Source organism: Mus musculus, chromosome 1 (assembly GCF_000001635.26).
Source record: "Mus musculus strain C57BL/6J chromosome 1, GRCm38.p6 C57BL/6J".
Taxonomy (NCBI): Eukaryota; Metazoa; Chordata; class Mammalia; order Rodentia; family Muridae; genus Mus; species Mus musculus.
Window position 1 is genome coordinate 14,313,423 of NC_000067.6, and position 24,100 is coordinate 14,337,522.

Here is a 24,100-nt window from a genome sequence, read left to right on the forward strand (position 1 = left end):
ATAGCTTTTAACAGTAAATTTAAGGAGGCAATTGCTATTAGCTGTACCATGGAAACTTATTTTCATAAATAATATGGACTTTGTCCCAACACAATAGGAAAATAGAACCCATTTCCTAACCCCATAATAACACATTGGTCTCTATTTATAAATCATAACCATTTATTTATTTTGAGAGGGAAACTTGTTATCCTATGTAGTAATGACTGCCAGTAGGACATATTTTTTAAAAATTATTATTCTTAATACAAGCTTTGGATAGCACATCTTGATAATGAAATCATGAGCAGTGGCAATTAGTATTATTATTTTTCTCCTCAGGAAAGGGCATGGATGCTATAGGCTCTTTAAGAAAAATATGACACAATAGATTTTCTCTTCCACGTCATTTGATTTTCCAAAATGGCAAACAGAGTTAGTTTTTCTTCCTTCTGTCAAAAAATATGTAAATAACTGTTCTTGAAAGCACATGTTTGATCTCAGCGACAAGCTGTTTGCCTTCCCACACTGTAAAATGGATCTCTGTTGACATGGAGCAGCCTAGGAACCTAGGAAACCCAGGATGTCCCCTCTTCAACATTTTGTTTTTCTCTAAGCCATAGGCAAAACCAACCTTGTCAGCACCTCCCATAACATGTAAGAGGATCTGGAAATTTGCTTTGCCTTCTCCAGCTTTCACCACAGCCGAGCTCTCGGTTTTTCAATTCTTCAGTAACAATGAACAACTCACAGATGGAAAGGCAAGACCATTGGCCAAGCACTGACTATGTGTCAGGCACTGAACTAGAAACCACTTGTCTGCCTGAATCCTGGTTTTTAATAACTTGAGTGTTTTTCTCCCTACACTATTTGTTTGGAAAATTACCCCCTTTTTTGTAGCAAATCACCTCTAATCAGCAGATGGAGCATTGAGACATCTGTGGCTTCTGGCTGTGTCATCATTCTGGAACAAGGTAAAATGCAACAAAGTTAATCTGTCCAGAAAGGTGTGTGTTATGCTAGTATACATAATGTGTGTGTGTATAATTTCAATTATACATATATAGCTAGATACTCATACATATCATACAACATCACTCGGTAGCATGAGATTATTCATAAGGACATATCGAAATTAGCTCACTGGTTCAAACACAAATATGTTAAATGGCCAATGGGAAAAAATATGAAGATTCCTTAAATCTGAAATCATCAAATCAGGAATCATGGGTGTGTTCAACATCATTTATTATAAGTGGTGAGTGATCCTCCTCAAATAGGGAAGAGAGAGAGGGAGAGAGACAGAGAGAGACAGAGCGAGCGAGAGAGAGAGGGCATGGATGCTATAGGCTCTTTAAGAAAAATGTGACATAATAGCTTTTCTCTTCCACATCATCTGATTTTCCAAAATGGCAAACAGAGTTAGTTTTTCTTCCTTCTGTCAAAAATATGTAAATAACTGTTCTTGAAAGCACATGTTTGAGATACCCTGAGAGATAGATAGATAGATAGAAAGGTAGATAGATAGATAAATCCTCAAAACTTTCTGAATGCCAAAGGAAGAGTTCTGAGTTGTAACCAGCAACAACCATATGGATAGCTTGCTTTACCACAGTCACTGTCTTCCTCTTTGCCTTCTTTAATTTCAGTTACCCAGTGTTGTGCTTTGACCCTAATAGCTACTACATGATAAACACTTGATTTGTTTGCTGTGGAAATAATCACATTAAAATGCACTCCAGGCTTCCCAAGACACATGTGGCTTGGTTTTAAGTCTTCAGAATTAAGGAACACTTATTATTTTATACAGAAGCTTGCATGGGAGAAAACAGCCCATTGAGATGCCTTTTCCTTCAGGCTTCCTTCACTCCCCCTCCCTAGAAAAATAAAGGGCAACCTCCAAAGCTTTTTTAGACAGAAGGTCACAATTCAAAGGCCTCGTAACTCAATCCGGTGCAGCAATCACATAGCTATTGAAAATACAGCCAGAAGCACCACAATTCTAGCTATTTCTATTAAGTGGCGTCCATAGGTACAGAACCCGAAGGTTTCTCTTAAGTGTGAAGTTTCATACATTCATACTGGCAGGGATCAAGTTGCCTTGGGATCTTGAATTTTATTTTAGCATGCTGGAACAGAAGAGGGAAGAAAAAGGTGGACAGTACTGCCTAAGTAAAACAATAGCTGGCAATTACTTGCAAAGGGAGTGCACCCTCCAGAAGTAGCTTGTAAACAAGGTGAAATGTTTTTAGCTTTTGGATCCCTGCAATGAACAAAAGGGAGCATTTTTGGTGGTTTCATAGTTGGAGTATCCTACTGATTACTTAAATTTGTGGTTTAGGTTGCTTCTTTGGAGATTTTTAATTTTTTAAAAAGGATATAAGTAGCCTGGTTTACCTGAATTGCAGAGATTAAACAAGATGGAGTACCTAGAATCTTTTGAATAGTGTATTTGGAGATTCCTAAAAAAACGGGGAGTTAGTGCTGGTGGCTTGTGTTTTTTGTTGTTGTTGTTGTTGTTGGTTTTTTTTTTTAATCAATTCAAGGAAAAACAAATAGTTTATCAAGAGGTCAGAGTGCCAGTGGAGAGCCCTCCAGTGTCTGATTCTCATTGACAAGCTCTGCTGAAAGATCCACACATCCCCCATTAGTCTGGCCCCCAGGGATGGCTGTTCACTTTCCTTCCTGTCCTTGCCTGAAAGGATGGTAGGCCCTGCCAGCCACAGTGAGGGAGGGGGCCAATGAAAGGGCAATGGGGGAGGGGGCCAAGGAGGAGGAGAAAGGGGTGGAGCCCAAGGAGGAGGTGAAGAGGGTGGGGGCCAAGGAGGAGGAGAAGGGGGAGGGGGCCAAGGAGGAGGTAAGGAGGGAGGGGGGCCAAGAAGGAGGAGAAGGGAAGGGGGCCAAGGAGGAGGTAAAGAGGAATGGGGCCAAGGAGGAGAAGAAGGGGAGGAGACCAAGGAGGAGGAGGAGAAGGGGGAGGGGTCCAAGGAGGAGATGAAGGAGTGAAGGACAAAACAAAGCAGACCCAGAAAGAAGGGTCCATGGCAATGATCAGAGCTGCCCAAGCACCAGAGCCCCTTAGGTTAGAAAGTCTAAGAAGAAAAGGCAATGCACATAGATACATGGATTTTTATATGTTTTAAACTGACAAGTCCATCACTGATGTCTCCATCTTGTTTGTGAGAAATTACATCTGATAAGTCTAAAAAAAATACAACAAATATAGATGATTCACTCCCCAGAAATAAATTCATTCATAATTAATTAATGAAGAACCTTAAAGAGGAGGAGGAACTTAGAATCAGGCCCCAGCCTCTAACCCTGATTGTTGGTTTGACTATTGTTTATGAGTGAATGACTGACACACGAAATATACATGCACACACACACACACACACACACACACACACACACATCTTTGTACACACAAATGAAAATCATTTCTCTGAATTTATTTTGCTTCCATCCACCACTACCCCCCCCCACACACAATGTTATACTATATTTGACATACATATTTGAGTGAGACTGGAAAGATATTGCACACTCATGCCTCTTTGAAACATCATGCAAAAGCCCTGGCTTGCATTCCTGTCTTGCCATGTTCTTTACATGTCTAGTACTATTTCAAGCTCTTTCCCCCCTAAACTGTTAGAATTATTAACTACTACCTACACTCAAAGGTCTGGACTACACTACAACAAATGCCCTAAAGGTTAAAGTGGGTTTTAATTTTGGCCTTGGGGTGGGTTTTCTCTTCACCTTTTGTTGATATTCATCTGTGACAATGTATTACCTTTCACCTGGCTAACTATAGGTTGATGAATGCAAGGTTAGATCCCACCTTAACAAAATACCGTGCGAATGAATGCCCAGAGAGTTTTTAAGACTTAGTATTTGATGCAGGCAGTGTAGGTGCTCAGCAAGTGCTGCTTGAATGGACTAAAGCAAGCACACAATGCTTCCCGGTGCAGCACAACCCTAATTTGTACAAGAGAAAAATCATTTCTCTACATTTCTTTTGCTTCCCTCCACCATCACTCTCCCCCACCCCACACACACACACAAAACGTTATACTATATTTGGTATGTATATTTGAGTGAGACTAGAAAATAATATGAAAACGAGAGATTTAAGTTTGTTTCTTTTTAAAGGCTATCACATATTGTATGTCAGTTCTAACTACTACTGTCTTCCTAAAGCCCTCCAGTATCCTAGTATCAATCCATTTCCTTTTCAGTTTCTGTTGAAAACAGTGCAGAAGAACTAATGTAAATGGAATGAGAAGGAGAGGTGGTTCGCTGATTAGAAGCAGTTGCTACTCTTGCAGAGAACATGGCTTCTGTTCTCAGCACACATATCAGGAAGCTCAAAATGGTTGTAATTCCAGTTTCAGGGAACTGATGGCCTCTGGCAGGCACACATATATACATATAAAATAAATAATTAAAAATGACATGCATACACAACGGAATAAAGATACAGTTAAGAATACCTTACAATTTCTTAGTCTTAAATTCTTCTTTGTAGAAATACCTACAATGTTGTCATTGTCAAAATTTGCTGTTTATATGGCATCCAGAAGTCTAACCAATCAAGTTAGTTAGGTGGCCTGCCAAATAGGGCTCAGTAAATACTTATTATGTATCTTATATTTGCCAGGTATTTGGGACACTTAATGAAGCAATAACCCAAAAGATAAATTTCTTATGTATACACAGAAGAATATAAACTTAACCTAATCTCCCCACCAAGGCCATAGAACAGTCAGCTCCATATATTCATGATTATGGTCAAAGCCTGGACTCAACTTTACTGAGAATTCTGGTTAGAGGAAAGAGAAATAAATATCTGCGATTCTTACACCTGGAAGGTCCCCAACCTCATCACCCAAAGTAAAAACTATGGTCTTTATTTAGGAATCAACTCAACTATAAGCCAACAATTAAATACAAGTCAGTGTTCAAAGAAAGCCTCTACTAAGACACACAGAAATCAAATGAAGAGTAACAGAGAGCAGCTCAAGACAAATATTGGGCAAATCAAAATAACTCCCTATATCCTAAGAGAACTAAAACAGTGCAGTCATGAAAGGCGAAGAGAGTAGCAATGCCCCCAATGCCAAACACAAAGTAAAAAAGGAAGGAGATCCAAAGTGCTGGGTGTGGCTAGACGGGTAGATCTGTGTCCAGTATGTGCAAGACCCTGGGTTCCATCCCCATCGCTCAGGAGAAAGAGAAGAAAGATGAGAAGAAAAAAGGATGAGGGTGGGAAATGGAAGAAGAAATAGAAGAAAGGCTGGAAAAGATTCATGGGAAATAAAAATTAGAATAAGAGAAATGTCTAAATCAATAAGTTGGCAAAATAAACCAAGGCAGTCTCCCAGAAAGCAGGAAGAGGCAAGAAGCAGCAGTCCTATATACTCCTGGTCCAACATCTAAAGAAATGGAGCTTTAGAAAGCCAGGGGAGGACTGACTGCATAATGTTATCATGCAGTGAGTAATGATTATCCTTGTATTATTCAAGTGATAATTTCTCTATCCCAGTATCTGACTTCAATCTGGATGTGGCATTGTAATAGTTTGTGTTAAGAATCTCCAGTCTCAGGTTTGTGTAAACAATGCTCACCCTTTATTCTCTCTGCTTTTGTCAATGAAAGCTGGAAAAGCCAATAACTAGGTAATAGAGAAAATAAGGTGGGGCATTCTGCAGAAAAAGGAATCAGTCTGGGACAAAGCAGGCCAGTAGGGAGGAGGGAGAAAAAGACATCATAGGAGTTCAGCTGGACCATGGAAGGTCCTAAAGGCAAGGATTATGGGAATCTCAGCTAGGAGTTAGCAAGATTAGATTAGAGGATTAGAATAGAATCATAATGCCTAATTATTGCGTTTTTAGGATGTAAATAAATCTTAGTATCTCTGTATCATAACTTGGGAACTATCTAGGTTTAAGAAAACTGCTAATTAATTAATTTCCTGCATACATTCTTAATAATATTAATTGTTACAAGAGATAAAGGACAAAATTCAGCTGATGACTCTAAAATATTTCTTAGAACATGAGGTTTCAGAGTGGAAGAGCTCTGTGAGTGCCAGATAAATCAGACGAGGACAGATTCACACTAGTAGTTGTTGTTGAAATGTGTTCAGCACACCAAGAAAAAAAATCAAACAGAACTAACAGCATCCTAGAGGAGGAAAGCAGACCACAGCTGAAATACAGACCATAATGAGATTTCTTAACTGGAACAGGCAGTTCTAGAAGGTGAAAGGGACCAGTGACCTCAGATTCCTTAAGAAAATGAAATTTACTTAGAATTTTATAACCTACCAAACTTACAAAAACAAATCATTTAAATTAAAGCCATTTTCAGAAGTAAACTTCAAAAATAACGATTACCTTTGATTTTTTTTTCCCTCAAGAAGCCAAGAGAAGATAGTTTCCATGAAAGTTAGGATCCACATGTCTTTTATGACGGAGATTATCTACATTGGAAGGAGGTGAACATAAACCCGAATCCTCATGGAATGGAATCACACCCTTGTTGGACCCTGTCTACAAAAATCAACCCAGAATAAATTAAAGACCTACATATTATATACCATAAAACCCTAAGAAAACATATGTTGGGAAGTTCCTACCATTGGTCTGGACACTGTAGCTCTGCAGAGGACATCCAAAGAAGAAGCAGAGGCAGAAACCTAGTGGGATCACAATAAATCAAAGTTGCCCCAAAGGAGACAACAAGACAAAAATGTCAGTCAGTGCTTTGCAAATAAATGTTCACAAATGATGTATCAGACAAGTGGCTACTATCCAAAGCTTGTAAGAAACTCAAATCATTCAACAGTACACCAGATAGCCTGATTAAGAAATCGGCAAAGGATTTGAGGAGGCATTATTTTTTTAAAGAAGACATAAAAATGGCCAACCAGTATATGAAAAAGATGTGCAATGGTTTGGAAACACTGGTCAAAATCACAATGAAGGAGAAGGGAGGTAATTCATTGGGTGAGAGTATTTGATTTGCAAGCATGAAGACCTGAGTTCAAATCCCTAATACCTACATAAAAAGCTGGTGTGATTCTCCAATTCTCCAATTCTGTAACCCCAGAGCTATGTAGATAGGAAGATCACTAGGTCTTGTTGGCCAACAACCCAGTTTCAGGTTCAGTGAGAGACCCTGTCTCAAAGGAATAAGGTAGAGATTGAGAGTAGAACACACACACACACACACACACACACACACACACACACACACACACACACTGAGGTATCACTTCAATTCTGTTAAAATGTCTATAATTAAGAAATCAAGAGAGCCGTACCCATGAAGATGTGGAGAAAAGGAGAGCTCCCCTCAACCACTGTCAGTGGAAATGGTAATTGAAAGAGGTGTTTTGGAAAATAGTACAGACAATTTTTTAAAAACTAAGAGTAAAACTAACTATAGTTTTAATTTTTTTGAAGAATCTATCTTTACTGATTTTTATTACAGTTGCATTAATTTTTAAGAGATTTATTTATTTCCTGTGTATGAGTGTTTTTATGTATGTATATATACTTCAAGTGTGCCTAGTGCCCATGGAAGTCAGAAGAGGGTACTTTAGTTGTCTTGATATATCCTGGAGGTGCTGGGAACCAAACCTGGGTTTCCCCCAAGAGCAACAACTTCTCCAAGTCCTATTTTATTTCCACCAACAATGCCTACACATTTCTCTTTAGCAACATCTCCATTAATATGTTATTTTTTGGTATTTAGCATTTGTAGATATTTAATATATTTAACATTTTATCTTTGAGATGCAATGAATATCTAATCCGTTCTTCATATACTGTATACATGTGTATAGACGTACATAATAGTATATTGTTCAGCTTTAAGAGAAGAGATCCTGGCAATTGTGATAATGTAAATAAGGAGAAAAATACACTAAGCAAGTAAGCCAGACACAGAAAGGAAAATTCTTCATGGAAGAGTAGAAAAGTGGTTTCTAAGATTTACAAGGGGAGGAAATAGGAAGACTCGAGCTAGAGGTTATAAACCTGGAAGTAAAGAGGGTTAATAAGCCTAGCAAATTCATGGACCACACAAGGAATATAGTTAATATAGTTTAATAATATGTTATGTCATAAAAATGTGCTCAGAGTATAGACACTAAACACTCTTGACACATGAAAAGTAATTAAGAAAAGTGCTAAATAAGTTAACTTGATCGACAATACTAATCATGTATATTCATCAAAACATTATGCTGCATACCTTAACTATAATCAATTTTAGAAAAAAAGTCAAAATAGTATGTGATGCTGTAAGAGCTTATATATACATAGAGTAATTTAAATGCCAAGAGTGGCTCTAGCAAAAGCCATTATACCCATGCTGGAAGATGACAGACTGGTGGTGTTGGTGTTGGTGTTGGTGTTGGTGTGTGTGTGTGTGTGTGTGTGTGTGTGTGTGTGTGTAAGGAAGGGAGCAAAACAAAGGAGTCACAGCATCATCTTACAAATTAAACACTGAAGTTAACAAAAGACAATGGAAAGCTAGAAGTCGTTTTCTCTAGGAAGGAGAGGGACCATGAAGGGGTGTAGGATAATCTCTCCCCTATAACAACTTCCCAGCCAAAAAAGGCCCAGATGGGTTTAGTGCAGAGTTCTATCAGACTATTCCACAAAATAGAAACAAAAGGTACTCTATCCAATTCATTCTATGAAGCCACAATTACTGTGGTACCTAAACCACACAAAGATCCAACAAAGAAAGAGAACTTCAGACCAATTTCCCAATACTCAATAAAATTCTTGCTAACTGAATCCAAGAATAATCAAAATGATCATCCATCATGATCAAGTAGGCTTCATTCCAGGGATGCAGGGATGGTTTAATGTACAAAAATCCATCAACGTAATCCATTATATAAACAAACTCAAAGACAAAAACCACATGATCATCTCGTTAGATGTTGAGAAAGCATTTGACAAAATCCAACACCCCTTCATGATAAAAGTCATGAAAGATCAGGAATTCAAGGCCCATATCTAAACATAATAAAAGCAATATACAGCAAACCAGTAGCCAACATCAAACTAAATGGAGAGAAACTTGAAGCAATCCCACTAAAATCAGGGACTAGACAAGGCTGCCCACTTTTTCCACACCTATTCAATATAGTACTTGAAGTCCTAGCCAGAGCAATTAGACAACAAAAGGACATCAAGGGAAAACAAATTGGAAAGGCAGAAGTCAAAATATCACTGTTTTCAGATGATATGATAGTATATATAAGTGACACTAAAAATTCCACCAGGGAACTCCTAAACCTGATAAACAGCTTCAGTGCAGTAGCTGGATATAAAATTATCTCAAATCATTGATAAATACTTTTTAAAAGATACACAGAGAGCAATGTGGTAGAGCTATGTACCTCAAATGTGGAAATCCTGAGGGCTGCCTTCTAGCACTCTAGGGTTCAGTTTGGAACCCTAGTTGCCAAAAAGGCAAACTTGGGCAAGTGGTTAAGAATGGTAAACTTAGACAGGCCTGCTAGCACACACCTTTAATCTCAGCACTTGGGTAGCAGAGGCAGGCAGATCTCTGTGAATATCAGGCCAGTTTTATATACTTAGTGAGTTCCAGAACAGCCAGGACTACATAGGTAGACCCTAAAAGGGCTTCTATATGCAGAGGCCAAGCCTTAACCATGGATTCAACTTTGAATCTTTTAACTATGGAACCAGGTCCCACGTATCAACCAAAACTGTGAGTAACCAAAAATCGAATGGCTTTGCTTCATGTGAAATTAGACTTAACATAACCTCCAAAAATACAGAAATAAGTTTTAAAGTTTGTACATGGGTTATAGTCACAATAAAATATAAAATATAAAGAAGTGAATGAAAGCCATGTGTGGTAGTAGACATCTTTAATATCAGCACTGGTGTGGGGGAGGCAGGTCAAGCTCTGTGAGTTCAAGGCCAGCCAGGATATCTACAGGGAGTTCCAGCCTGTTTACATAGAGAGACCCTGTCTTACCAACCAAACAACAAAAACCAACGAATGAATAAAGAAGGAAATGAAGTAAGACAAAGAGTTTTCTGTTATTGATCATGAGGACTGACGACAGATAAGGCAATATGTTTTTATAATCATTGGATTCCTTCATGTGTCTTTTGTTTTTAGGATATTGGGAAGTTTGCTGCTTCCTTTCAGCACTAACTTATTATAATCAGAATTGTATAAGGAGAATTCTGTGTGGAAAGAAGGTTGACTCACTTAAACTCAGGAGTTACACTAACTCATTAAGTAAAATTTATTGCCTGTGAAAAATAGCCGTATTTACAATAAAATACACTCCACAGATTGATGTATAAGCTTTGCGGCTAACAACTATTTACCAAAGCACATGTGAATGTGGGGACTTCTTTCTCTATATGGGAGGCTTCTTCAGGTTGTGAAAGACTCCCTTCTGGTACAGTCAAGAGAAGGCAACCAAGAGCCCCTCAGTCCCCAGTGAGAGCACAAAAATGCTTAGAAATTAGTTGTTGCAGCCTCTGATGAGGACAAAACACCATCAGTGAATCACTAGAACCTGGATGCCGTGGCTTCACAGCCAGTATGATGCTGGTCAAAGAGGAGCTGCACTGTGTAAGCTTCCCCAGCTTGCTCATCAAGAGCAAGTAGGACAATGGCAACTTTATTGGGTCAAGGAAAATATCTAGTACCTCCCAAGCACCCCAGATATAAGAGTGGTCTAGGGAAAAGGACCTACAGGAACAACCTCTGCTGTCCTGAGGAGAAAGGGAAAGGACAGTGTTCTAGAACAATCCAGAAATGTTAGAATTTAAATGCAAACAGGACATGCCCTCCTGAAGACATGTTTCTTTGAAATAGATGTCAGCAAATGATTCTGTTAATTTTTGTTTGGCTACAGCCTGCTTGCAAGCAGGATATGTAACATTGTGGAAGCTTTGAGTTGTGTATAGTAGGTATTAGCCACTCTTTAAGAATCATTTCTGAGGCTCAGATGCAGCCTTCCTGCACTAGGCCATAGTTACAGAATGTTATCCTCGCTCTTCTGATTTCTTTGGAGATTGGAGGGTGAGCGTCAGATTCCCAGCATGCTGTAATGGCCCCTGGATGCTCTAGGACAGGCCACCTTTCCTGGCTCCCAGTCCTTCCATGGGCAGCTATTCTGTAAACCAGACCAACAACTCTGTGCTTGTGTTTTCCCTGCACTCAGAATGTCTAGCCCCTTCTGTCTTTCAATCTGTGGCTTGGCACTCCCTTAGTAATCTGACATTTTGACTACTTTTTAATGTCACCCATAATTTATCTGAACCAAAGTTAATTCATATTTGTGGCCCTCCCTTGTTCTGTTTTTTTTTTTTTTTTGTTTTTGTTTTTTTTTTTGTTGTTTCAATTAGGGGCACAATGGATTCTCCACAACCCAAACTAGAACCATACAGCTGTTGCCTGATTATTCCTTTGCTGTGTCCAGAGTAAAGGCAAGTATAGCTGATGTCAGTGTTCATTTTCTTGAACTTCATGTCCCCCGGTCTTACCTGCTTTCTTTTTCTAACAGATGCCTCCCAGTTTGTCACTGTAGTCAGTAGGGCTGCTATTGCTATGATAAAACACCATGACCAAAGCAACTTACATTAAACTGGACTTATGGTTTCAGAGAGTTTGAGTTCATGGTGGGGCAAAGGCATGGGTGCAGGGATAGCTTGAGAGGTCACATTTCGATCCACAATAACGAGGGAGAAAGAGTGGGAACCAGAAATCATGTGAGAGTTTTGAAACTCAAGTCACACCTTCTTATTCTTTCCAATAGTCCTACCAACTGGGAGACAATTATTCAAACATATGTGTTTATAGTTGCCTTTCTTCCACCCCACCAGAGTCCCCACTTCCCAGCATTTAAGTCCACACTGTAAGAAACCTAGACTTCTCACAACTGCAATGATACCTACCTCTGGCCTGGACTTCAAATCCTTCAATGGTTGACAACATGTCACCATCAAAGACGAGAATCCAAACTCATATAGCCTACTAGAACACAAGTTAAGACCATGGTATCTTCATAATGTAGTTTATAGACAGGAGCACACAGATTCAGTTTCTTCTTTAACCTGCTCACATATGTACCTCAGTCCACAGGAATACTCAGGTTTTCTGTATGCCTATTTGATTTCTTTTGTGATTTTGTGGAAGCCTGGAAGTTGGAGGTTGTGAAAACATCGAGAAAGTATGGGAGGAAAAAGACAGAAGAATAGAGGCAGAAGCAAGCATGGCACAGTGTGTGCGTGCAGGCACAATGGCACAGAAGCAAGTGTGAGACAGTGTGTACATGCAGGTGCTATGGTGCAGAAGCAAGCATGGGACAGTGAGTGTGTGTGTGTGTGGGGGGCATAATGGTACAGAGCAACTGGATCAGCAATGAGAAACAGGGAGAAAACAAGACTTCATCAAATTGAGAATAGTAGTCTTGTCTGTAAAGTTGCTGTTCTGAAGTTGTGTGTATCAATCATTCACAAACATAGAAACATGGCCAACACTTCTCTTCAGGGCTAGAGAGATGAGATGGGTTAAAAAAATAAAGTCACTTGCTGCCAAGCTTAAAGATCTGAGTTTGATTAGAACAGACTTGTCAAAGTGGTTCATACACACTGTGCCACCAAGGCACACATGCACATGCACACGCACACACATGTGTAAAAAGCTGTTAGTTGCTTTACACAGTTTTCTTAGGTGCGACTTTCCCAACATATTCCTCACCATTATTCTACACTCTCTACTCCATTGTCAGCATACATCATTTAGAATTGTCTCTTCCAGTGAGTCAGTTGGGAATTTACTGGCATTTATTTAGTGGATTTTTTTTTTCTTCTAGACTGGTATAACACAAAAAAACGTATTTTTGTATACACAACACAGGTGTGGATCCAAACTAATGTCTCTAAAGCCTAGGGCACTTGAAAATTTGTTTTACATTAGGCTAATCATGTTATGAATCTGTATTTTCTTTCTACATCACAGCCATCCTTATTTTTACTAATGTCATAAAAGATGAGAGGAAACAACACGTGGATACAAAGGCTACCATCTGATCTTCTGCTTGTTGGAGTAAGACTAGAAATCTTAGCAGAACCACAGATGAATTACATAATATTTATAAAAGGATCTTATAATAAAAATGAAGAAATCAAAACCAGATGAAAGTAGATAAAAGCTTTATTTTCATAATTAAAATTATATTACACTGAATTAGAGTTGTACTTACACAGTGGTAGCAAATCATTTTGTAGAATATTGAGTTACAAGTTGCTAAAATATACTCAGCAAGAAACCTTGTTGGTCGAGTAGCCTATGCTAAACCCAAAGTGAAGTGCAAATGGTGTATTGCCTTTAATGTTACACTACCTTAGATGCATTTCATCACACACTATTACCTTATACAAGGATTATCTTATACTACAAGGATTTCTCTGTATTCCATTAATGTTGCCAATTATCCCTTTTCAGAGCACACACTAATAGGAAACAGATAAGCAACAGTGTTTTAAGTATATGGAGTGTTCTTGACCAGCACAGTGGATGTGCTTATGTCTTAAATCAGTCTTCAAAACAAAGCAGAGGTGGGTCATGGACCTTAGATGCTGCCTCCAGTACAGACAGAGTGACTCTGCAGTTTGTATTTTCTAAGTCTAGCAGCTTCTTGCTTCAGTCTTGGAGGTAAGTCATCACTCAGGGTACTGTCTCCTCAGAAAGTACAGTGATGGGTCCGTCTCACAGTGTTCTGGAATGTCTAAACAACTTCGACTCTCATTATCATGTCAGTGAATATTGACGTCAGCCCACATTTCAGAAGATCAATAATAGGTATGCCGTGCCAGACATGGGAATGGGACATTGTCACCTTTTAAAATCCTCAGATCACAATGGTACTGAGAAGGTATACATTTGCTTAACTAACTTTTCTTCTGGGAAGTATTTTGTGACTGTTATCTTGGTTTTCTAAGAACACATTCTACCTTTCATAAACAATTAAAAAACAAGGCTTCCTTTAAGGAAAGGCAACCTAACACGACAAACCATTTCAATCAAGTACTAATTCAATCAAAATTAATTCGCTAGTTTCTTACACCTCTGAGAGCTTGGGAACATTTGGACAAAGATACCTTCACCTCTCCCCCCACCCCCCCACCCCCCCACCCCCGCTTTGGGAGTAACGTGGGTAGAGGAGATAAGAAGGAAGAAAAGAGGAAAGCAAGGAACTTGATAAAGAAAGGAACTGGGGACTGGAAAGATGGCTCAGAAGTTAAGAGCACTGGCTATTCTTCCAGAGGTTATGAGTTCATTTCCCAGCAACCACAGTAGCTCACAACCATCTGAAATGGGGTCTGATGCTTTCTTCTGGTGTGTCTGAAGACAGCTATAGTGTACTCATATACATAAAGTAAATAAATAAACCCTGAAATAAATAAAGACAGGCAGAAAGGAAAGAAGGAAAGAAAAGAAAGAAAGAAAGAAAGAAAGAAAGAAAGAAAGAAAGAAAGAAAGAAAGAAAGAAAGAAAGGAAAAGAGAGAGAGAGACAGAGAGAAAGACACAGAGAGAGAGAGAGACATAGAGGGGGAGAGGAAGCTAAGAACGAAATGCTGTAATGTAATGGTAGGCACATGCATGCCTTTTTTTTTTTTTTTTTTTTTTTTGAGACTGGGTTTCTCTGTGTAGCCCTGCTGTCCTGGAACTCACTCTGTAGACCAGGCTGGCCTCAAACTCAGAAATCCGCCTGCCTCTGTCTCCCAAGTGCTGGGATTAAAGGCATGTGCCACCACTGCCCAGCACACGTGTGTGTCTTAAATATATCACTGCTCCTAATTTTCTAAATGCTTAAACTATTTCAAAATTTAAAGAGCACAGATGCTAACTTCTCCCTAGTGAATATTACTAAGCCCTTTACTGCTCCCTTCACAGTACTCTCTAGAAACACTTCCTTACAGCATGCATGCTGTGACCGTGTTGGGACTACACAGTCTTTGCCTCCAGCCCTTTAGGAGGGACACCCAGTTTTCTAATCACTCTGATGGACAAGCCTGGGCCTCTGGTGATGATTTTTTCACATTGTTCATATTATCATATTTTTTCACATTGTTCATAATATCATTTAGGGAAAGTTAGTATGTCTGCCTCCTATCTACACATTTTAAAGAACTCAAACATCCCTTAAACATCTTCTCCAAGCATTGTAAGATCCTCAGCCCCTTCTGGTGGGACCTACCTTAGATTTCTTCTCTGACCACCAGAGGCCAAGTTCAGGAGTTTCTTGCCAACATCCCCCTGTTCTCAGTTCCATACAAGAACCTGGCTTGTAGAACACAACATTCTGCACTGTATTTTCAGGGTCCCCCATCTCTTCCATTGCAAGAGGTCCTCTTCCCAGGTGTGGTTAGCCCATAGCCATGCACATCCAGAATAGGTATAAATGTAGTCTAATACATTTGTAGAGGACAATGTCATGTCAGTGTCAAAAGGCTGGACATCATGACAGAGGCAAGCTTTTGTCTGATCAGTCTGTGAACAGCCAAATATCTGCTCATTAAGAACTTGAGTTAAGAAGCAAATAACTGAAAGTGCTCAAAACATGACCGTTAAGCCCTTAGTTGAATTATTCTTGGACAGATCTGTGTCTTATAAAGGGAAAGACAAACACCAGAAACCTTGCTGCAGGAAACCAAGCTTTAAGGAGGAAGAGTGCATGTGACTCAAGAGTTCACCTTTTAAGCAATAAGGCTTAAATTGTAGTGTTTTAATCTGGGAATGCTCATACACTTGAAGAATTAATAAATAATCTAAAGGATTTGCCTAAATTACTCCTAGGAATGAGGTTGATGGTTTTCTGGACACAACACCAATACTTTCTCATGAAAAGAAAAGATTAAGAATCTCACTAAATAAAACTTGGGACTAGCAAAAAGGACATGTGGGATGAACAATGGATCCCAAGTCTTAGCATGACAGAACGATTGCCTCTAACTTCTAAAGAAATAAGATGAATTCTCACTATAGCCTAATGGAGAACTAGAATAGGAAGAAATGTATGAACAAAGGAAGAAAGAGCTGAGAAATAGAAATCAAACATACAGTTTAGATGTTACACTTTTCCACTGGTTCAGTAGCAAACTGTGGAGTTTTGAAGCGCTTTGGGTTAATTATGCTCCTCCCACATTCAGTCTCATTGGAAGCTCACTGCAATCTTATGATTGGGAGGATCGGATACGTGTCCTGAAGATGAGGGAAAGATGGGATGGGAGATTGACAGAGGCAGCCTCAGCAGCTGGCTCCTGAAGCCTAAGGTAGTCAATGTTTCTATCTCTTTTTTGAACATGGCAGTCAGTTAATTTTACTTTATTTAACGAATACTCCTAGCAAAGTATATTTGTTCTGTAGTCATTACATTTTGAAATCATTTTAATTGGATAATATTGGTGAGTTGGGCTTAGCTGTGCATTTTCCTTTGAGTATGTAAGTATTCAGAGGCTACCACCTAGGAGAGCTGTTTAAAGTGCACAGTGAGTGCTGGGGCTGCTCCTAGAACTGATAGACATCAGGTGGACAAACTTGCATTTAATGCTTTGAAAATGTATCGTCAACTTTGCACCATTTAAGTATACATATATATATATATTAATATATATTAAATATTATATATATTAAATAATATATAATAATATATAAATAATATATATATTATTAAATATTATATATATATATATATATATATATATATATATATATATATATATATACTTAGCCAACTCCTGTGTGTATTGGTTTGATAGAAAATATACATCACTGTATTGTGCTCAGGCCACTTAGAAATACGATCATGCTCTCTGGCAATGACAACTCTCTTAATTTTCTCTAGTTTTGTAGTCAGATTCTTATGTTTATTTTATTAAATCATCTTTTGAGACTCACTTTGACAAACATTTAGATACTCCTCTGCATCTCAGATCTGCACTGTCTCTCAGACCAGGGTCAACACTTGTGACATGGCTGGAAAAATCACCAGATCTCCAGTATAGGTGGCATGGGAAAGAGAACTGGACATGGGAGGGAGCAGCACAAGGCTTTCCCACATGGGCCATAAAAGCTCAGCTCGGTAGGTCATTGGTAGCGCCACTCAAGTTGCTTGTTGCCACACAGGACAGTTGGTTTTTGTTTGTTTGTTTGTTTTGTCTTTGTTTGTTTGTTTGTTTGTAGCTGGATTTTTTTTTTTTTTAGAATCCAGAAATCCATGTATTATTAAAAAGTTTTACTCTTTAAATATGCGAATAATGTTTTAAAGATTACATGGACCAACATTGCCTAGTGATTCCCAACGTTCCTAAGGCTGCGAGCCTCATGTTGTGGTGGCTCCCACCCATAAAACCATTTTTATTACTGCTTCATAACTACAATTTTGCTACTGCTATGAACCATACTGTAAATATCTTATATTCAGGATATCTGATATATGACCCCCAAATGGGTTGAGATCTACAGGTTGAGAACCACTGGCCTAGTGTAAACAGCACTTGTAAACTAAGTTTATTGCATCTGGTTCACTCTTCTTACCCAGAAAGTATAAATTGTGTTCAAAGACAATCAGATGATATCATTTATTAAAATCTTAAAAGGGAAAACTATTTTACATGCTGGTTAAAATGCAGCTGTTGGGCAACAGCTGGAGAGATGGTCTTACCATTTAGAGCACAGGCTGCTTTGCCAGAGGACCCAACTTTGAGTTCCAGCACCCACATGGTGACTCACTGTCTGAAATTACAATTCCATATAACACAACACCCTCTTCTGGCCTTCGCAGGCACCAGCATGCAAGTGGTACTCAGACAAAACAACCATCCGCTTAAAATAAAATAAAAAATATAAAAATCCAACTGCTGGACACATTTGGAAAAAAATTAGGATATCTGATATAAGGATAGCTAGTTTTAACAGTCAACCTGAACAACACAACATTACCTAGATTTGGATGAGTGTCTCAGTAACAAATCATCTAGATCATGTTGGCTGGTGGGTATGTTGGTGGGGGCTGTCTTGATTGCTATCTGGCCCAGACCTCTGTGATTGGCACTGTTGCCTAGGCTAGACCCTCATCTGGCTGAAAGTGAGGAAAGCTGGCTAATACAAGTGCACATATTTGTTTCTCTCACCTGTAGACTATGGGTGTGGCGTGACCAGCTATCTCCAACTCCCCCCTCTGTGACTTCCCCATAATGAGGGAGCAGAACTAGAATTTTGAACCAGATTAGTCCTTTCTTCCTCTATGTTGCTTTGTCATATATATATGATGTATAATCACAGCAACAGAAAAGAAACTAGAAGAACTAATATACTAGAGAATGCAGAGTGGAGGGGAAGACAGGGTTCATGGCATTGTAAATGAGTGCTGATGAGAAATGGGAATAGGGAATTTTTAAAGCGAAAGGCTGATGCTCTCTGCTATCTTAGGACAACCTGGACTCATAAAATAAATTAAACAGATACTTTCATACTGAGTCAGATCACTTTGCATCACCGCTGTCTCATGGCTGCACAAAGTGGTTCTTCATATGGCATTGTTGATTGAATAGGAGAAGTTATTTCAGTTCACACCAGCAGACGTCTTTATATTCCTGACAGTAATCATGTTGTGACAAGTGCTAAGAGTACGGGCCATTTGGGACATGACCTCTGAACTCAGTGCTCATGCTCCAATAGTCAACCAGAGCCTGAAATGATATGTTATACAAAATGATATTTATTACACAGGGCTGGCAAGGTGGATCAGTGGGCAAAGGGGCTTGTTACCAAGGATGCCACCCTGAATTTAACTGCTGGGAATCATGTGGTAGAATGAAAAAACTGACCCATGCAACATGGTCTCTGATCACCATGTGTGTCATGGTATGAACACACACATATAAATAAGTGTAAAAATTAAATGACAAAATCTGATAGAACAGAATAGTCTGAAACCAGCTCTATAAATAGAGGCAAAATGCAGAACACAAGGGAGAGTGTGATTATGATGACTTATATCAAAACAATATCATAAAGAAGGAAGTAGGACTCACAATATACCTCAGTTGGTACAGTGCTTGCCTAGAGTGCATAATGTCTTGGGTTGGACCTCCAGCATGGTAAGCAAGAACAACAAGAATAACACCCCATAGGTATTGGTCTTTGTCTAATCCCAACACTCAGGAGGTAGAGGCAGAAGGATGGGAAATTCAAGGTTATCTTAGTTTCATAGTGAGTTTGAGGCTAGCCTGGACTACAAAGAATGAATGATGCAAGGCATCATTCAAGTAAGAAGTCAAACAGAGCATATTTTGTAATGGGACAGAAAATGGAAAGTATGATGTCTTTTTCAATCTATAAGCAGAAATTTGCTGACATGTATAAAAACAAGTAGCATTTTCATTTAGAAAGGTCACCCTGGTACACTGTGTAAATTATAAATCATGGAGAAAAAAAATAAGAGGAGGAAATACCACCTAAGGGGTGGGGAGATGGCTCAGAGGTTAAGAACACTTGTGGCACTTGTAGAGGATCCAGGTTCACACAACCATCTGTAAACCCAGTTTCAGGGGACTCATCTGACATGCACACAGTGTACACAGAAACATGCAGGCAATACATTCATTTTCATAGCAGTAAAAAATAAAAACTTTGCAAAGGAAGTACCACTTAAGGGACCATGGCAGTGGATTCAAGGGATAGGTAAGAATTAAGATCAAACAAAAGCTATTTAATAAAAAGGAAAATCTGGAAAAGTCTAACTGGTTTACATCATGGCAGGATAAGGTATTTCTTGGTTCAGCTTGGGGTGGAGAAACTGCTAGCTACTGAGAATGATGGTGAGAATCAATAGGAAATGAGCAGAATTGCCTAAGTCCGGTTGGCATGGAAAACCCCTACTTTATGTGTATTAGTGTGTGCTATGAAAGATCATGAAGAAGCTGCAAGATGCAGAGCTTGAAAGTAAAATTATTAAAAAATGAAAAGAAGATGCAGAGCCTCTCTCAGGCTCCCCTCAGCTCTCCACACAGGAATGTCAGAGTCAGTCTGTTGCCTCCCAGAACTCTGGCAAGACAATGGAGACCGAGGTGGAGGAAGGGCTGGAAGAAGGAACTGGACTCAGAAAGAGTGGCAGGAAATGCTCAAGATGGTGTTTTGTTTTGTTTTGTTTTGTTTTGTTTTGTTTTGTTTTGTTTTGTTTTTCTCTGCTCCAACAGAAGTTAACATTTAGGATATTGTCTTTTAGTTTTCACATGTATTATAAAATTTATAACACATGGCATTTAATTATATTGCTAAATCCTAATTTCTGTAGAGCAGAAATGTGTCAGCATATGGATTCTCTTCTCTTATTGCAAATTTAGTTCCCAGTGGCAGGTCAGGTGAGACCTGAAAGACATCAGAAATCACCGTGTGCTAAACATCTTGCACATACCCACATGCTTGTAAGGGTTTTCTAATTCTCTTACCTACTCAGCTTTTGTCAAGAAGGGTTCAATCTAGAACTTTCATGTCCACTTCCTGAGTTTGGCTTTTGAAGGTGGAACAATCAATACCATGAGAAAAGTCCTTAAACAGAAGCTATTAGCCCCAGACAAATTTGAAAAAATAAGATGGTCCATGTATGACTGCTGCTGATGGATATGGTAACAAATTTGAAGCTAACTTTGACACAAGATTTTCCACTTCCAGTGGGGGTTTCTAGCTGTCCCAGTTTTTTATATGGTATCACCACGCGTTCAGTCGGTCAGAAAGTTTGAAAGTTTTCATATAAATATTGAGTAGCCAGAATTTAAAGATTGCATGTATTTAATGTCATGTCAGGTATGCCAATAAAATTTCTTTAAAGCTTTCAGAATATTGTACTTATATTTGTAAGTGAAATTTGTCAATTACTCCCTATTTAAAGTTTTGTTTTGCTATTAATGTTAAGCTCTTTGGTAAAACTGCATAGGAAAAAAAAATCTGTATGTATCAGTTTCATAACTCTAGGAAGATTCTTTCTTTAAAGACAGACCCACCTGTCAATCCTTTTTCCAACATTAATTACTTCCTTCCTTGACCTCTGATAGAGAGAGTGTCAAGGCTCTGCTACATTTCTGTAAATCTCTTTTCTGACTGTTCTTTAGACTTTCTGCATCAAATTGGCTTGCTCCATCCGCATTCTTATGTTATTTCTGTTCTTTTATTGGGTCAATAAGTGAAGTTTCTACTTTACGTGTTTGTTTATTTTTAATTAAAGAAAACGTCCACCTGTCCTTGGAAGTGGACCGTAGCAAACTCCTATTATTTAATTCATTTCAAGAGGGTTTGCCTTGGTTCCATTAGTTACTGTCTTTTAATTCTGTATGGCAAGTAACTTTGGGGTAACATCTCAGACATTTTGATATTCTGTTGGTTTACTCTGGATCCAAGTAAAATCATCTGGAGAAGGTAAGTTTTCATTCCCTCTGGTCAGTTTCAGACTGTCAGTTCTATCTTACCTGTGTGCGTGGTAACTCCAATCTCACTTCTGATTTCAGCCATTAGCTCACTGCTTGAGACTTACCACTGGGAATCACCCAGAGCTTAGCTTATGGCTTTGGCAGTGGACTACATATAGAGGGATACAATTCTAGAACATTCTGTTTCATGTCACACATGCAGGACTAGAGATGAAAACAAAATTAGGGACTCTCTTGTCCAACTTTCTCCTCTATGATTCCAATCAGCTTTGTCTCTTAGCACCCCTTTATCTATTTTGTAGCTTAAAAGGTGGTGTCTCTCAGAACTGTAGTTTGAATTCCTTAGCCAGGGCCTGCACACTATGCTTTATGCTTTGTCAAAACATAAAGATAGGTTAGGAAGTTAAAGATAAATAGTACTTCTCTCACAGATTTTAAATCACAGATTTCTTCTCCCACTTCATCTCTTCCTAAGCAGAAAAACAGCACGTTTTCAGTGGGCTGCATCTTCTATATCCACAGCCCCACAGGAGATGGGAGATGGGAGATTTTATTGTAGTGTATTGGCTTGAATTGCTTTACATTTCTTGTTTTCTGTCTAGAAAGGTGACCTGTACCCAATTCTTGCTTTCTATACCTCTGAAGCTCCAGGAACAGGACTGGAAACCACTGTCACATTAAAGCTCTCACAAGAAAGAGGGAAAAAGAGTGAGACTTGTCCATATGTAAGTTGCTTCACCAAGTCTTTACCACGCTCCATTATTTTCTGGCATTTTTCTTCTCAGTTTGAATGGCTGTTTCTCAACTTTCTCTAGAGCTTTGGTATAATGGTGAGAGACGTTTGCCACACCCACTCCAGTGGAGTCTGTGTGACAAGTCCTGAGGCAAAAAGTTTCATGGAAACTGGTCTCTTGGAGGTCCTTGGCATCCTGAAACATGGATGTGGTCCAGATTTGTCAGTAGAGGGTTTTCCATGCTTTCTTTCAGTATTGTTTTATTATAGGTGCCTCCAAGGATGATTTGACAAATAGCCAAGTTAGATTGGATGTTGTTTCCTGGCCTCCACCAGTGTCCCAACATCCTAGTCAATTGTTGGGCTGACCTTGGACTTGGAATTTTGTAAGAATGTTACTTATTCAGACAAAATGCCTCCAGTGTTGAAAGAGAGATAGTGAAAGAAATCAGGCATTGCAGTTTACTGGATAAGAGTTAGAAATCTCAGGGCAAGTTCAACAAAGTAAACTTAGAATTCTCATTACAGTAATGTATGGCAGACTACATTACAATAGAAGAAAGTTGGTGGGCTCCTCCGGTAAATGGAAGTTCCCCACAAACACTTAGAATAACAGCCAAGTCACTCCCATATGCAGAAATTTACAATGGTCTAGGAAGACTGTAGGTTGTGGTTTAAGAAGGAACTAGAGTATTGTATTATTCATGGAAAGGTTAGCAAGAACGGAACCTCCCTGGCGCATACTTTCACAAAGCCCAGAAGGATAGCATAATTAGGTGTTTACTAAGGGACCCCTAGTGGTGGGTATACAATAGACTAGAATTGAGGTTAGGGCATGAAGCCCTCACACCTGGCTCCTAAGAATAAGCTGACTTTAGATAGGGCTGATTTTATCTCAGTTGTAACCACTGCCTGGTTCCTGTTAGCTTTTATGTATGCATTTTCCATTTTGTGTAAAGAGTCAGTATGCATTGAAAGACCTCAATGTATCTTGGCTGATGTATCACCTATCTTCCCTGTTTTCTTTTGTAATGACTATATAAGTCTGATGCTTGCTTTGAGAAATTACACTAAGATTCAGCACTCTCTTCTGTTCATGTCTGTTTGTCACTTGCTGACTCCTTGCCCACCTGAGTACCAGAACTCTGATTCTCCCCAGGGTGAAGGACCCCGACTGGGTCTGCCTGTGGCAGATGTTGAGCTTTTCCTCCCTTTGGTTGTACATGGAAGTCTTCTAAAATTTACATTTTTAGCTTTCTTACCTGCTGCTTGGTTATTACTATTTGCGAATTTTTCATTTCTCTTTTGGAGGCAGGGCTCTCTCTCTCTCTCTTTCTCTCTCTCCCTCTCCCTCTCCCTCTCCCTCTCCCTCTCCCTCTCCCTCTCTCTCTCTCTCTCTCTCTCTCTCTCTCTCTCTCATGTGTAGTGTCTATGCTATATGTATGCATGTGCAGGGAAGACATCACATGTACTATAACAACTCTCTCCACTGTATTCCTTGAAACAGAGTCTCTTGCTGAACTTGAAGTTATGCCAGCAGCCAGCAAGCACCCATTGTCCTCTTACTGACAGCCACCATAGCGCTGTGGTTATTAGTACAGAGCCACACTCATCGTCTTTACTCAGACACTGGGGAATATGAAATAAGACCTTCATGTATATGCAGGGAATACTCTTTCCATCTGAGCTGTTTTGTGAACCTGGGGTCAAGTTTCTCTTGAGCCAGTCTTTCTGTGTGCATATTTTTGTGGCAAGTCTTGTATTTCTAAACTGTATTACACACTAGTCCCTCATATCTCATAATTCCTTGTCTGTCTCTTCTATACATGCAGTTCTTTGGCTTCCCTTGAGACAAGTCTTTGTCTCAACCACCCC